Source organism: Octopus bimaculoides, chromosome 10 (assembly GCF_001194135.2).
Source record: "Octopus bimaculoides isolate UCB-OBI-ISO-001 chromosome 10, ASM119413v2, whole genome shotgun sequence".
Taxonomy (NCBI): domain Eukaryota; kingdom Metazoa; phylum Mollusca; class Cephalopoda; order Octopoda; family Octopodidae; genus Octopus; species Octopus bimaculoides.
Window position 1 is genome coordinate 72,345,830 of NC_068990.1, and position 1,655 is coordinate 72,347,484.

Below are 1,655 nucleotides of genomic sequence, written 5' to 3' on the forward strand. Positions count from 1 at the left end.
ACTGAAGCTAGGATTGAACTCACAAAATAAAAAATAAATTTTAAATGTGGTTATGTCAGTACCTTATTACCATTACTCTTCACAAAATAATGGTCTGTGTGTTCAATCCCCAACCTGGGCATGTTGAACTTCAACATATAAGGGGTAACCTGATGATGAATGATAAAAGAATTCTAAAGAATATATTTTACAAAATAAAATGAAAAACAAAATACATATAAAATAAAATGAATAAACTTAAGAAAACAAGAAAACTTGTTTAAAAAATTCACTTTGCAACTAACATAGTTTCAGGTTCAGTCCCACAGTGCAGCACCTTGCAAGAGTGTTATATATGTATGTACGTGTGTATGTATGTAAGTATGTATGTATGTATGTATGTATATATATATATATATATATATATATATATATATATATATGAAATATGTTTTTGTATATTTATATATATGTATATTTATCTTTTATTTTTTACTTGGTTCACTTGACTGTAACCATGCTGGGGCACACCTCGACCAGTTTTGTTTAGTTGACAAATCGACCTTGGGACTTATTTTTTATAGCCTAGCACTTATTTTATCATTCTCTTTTGCCAAACTGCTAAATTATGGGGATATAAACACACCAACACCGGTTGTCATGTGTTGGGGTGGGGGACAAACACAGACACAAAGACACACACACATCGATATATATATACAATAAGATTCTTTCAGTTTCAAAAACACTTCTTTACGATTGTTTAACGTGCCAAGCTTCTTAAAGTCCTTAAGAATTTTTCTTCTCTCTGTGATGCAGATCTTGCATGTGTGTGTGCTATGCGAATAATTAGGTATGGTGTAGGAAGATGGGGTAAGTAGTTGTGTAGGAAAGGGGCATAGAGGTAGATAGGAAGAAAGTATGTGTTTGTTGGGAGTTGGGTGATAAAAAGTTTTGGTGAGATTTACTCTGGTTTGATGTTGGAACTTTGTTATTGTTTACAGTTTAGTCAGGCATGGAAATAAACATGTAAACAGAGATCTCAAATTCAAATCTCAACATTCCTTGTATGCAAAACTGGTTTTCGTCGTGCTTTAAGATTCACAAAAGAATGTTAGTAGATAAATCAGTCATTCACACATTATAGATCAGAATGCTGTTGAATTGGTGTAGTTGTTATATTTCTACTAAGCAATTTTAAACAAGGTGTTTGGGGAAGCTAGGATTGGGGAGACTATGTTGCTCAAATATTTCTTAGGGTTTCTCTAGTTTGTTTCTAGTGTTACTAATTGTATTAGTATTATATTTTTTTTAGATGAATACACACAAATAATTATATGAGATCACCAATACATCCAGATGAATCAAACAAGATGATGCATTTATCCATAGCTATACCTATTTATAAAGAGATATTCTTTTATTCTTTCATTCTTTTATTTGTTTCAGTCATTTGAATACTGCCATGCTGGAGCACCGCCTTTAGTTGAACATATCGACCCCAGGACTTATTCTTTGTAAGCTTAGTAGTTATTCTTTTGGTGTCTTTTGCTGGACTGCTAAGTTACGGAGACAAACACACCAACATCGGTTGTTAAGCAAGGGTAGGGGGCACAAACAGACACACACACATCTACATATATATATATATATATATATATATATATATATATATA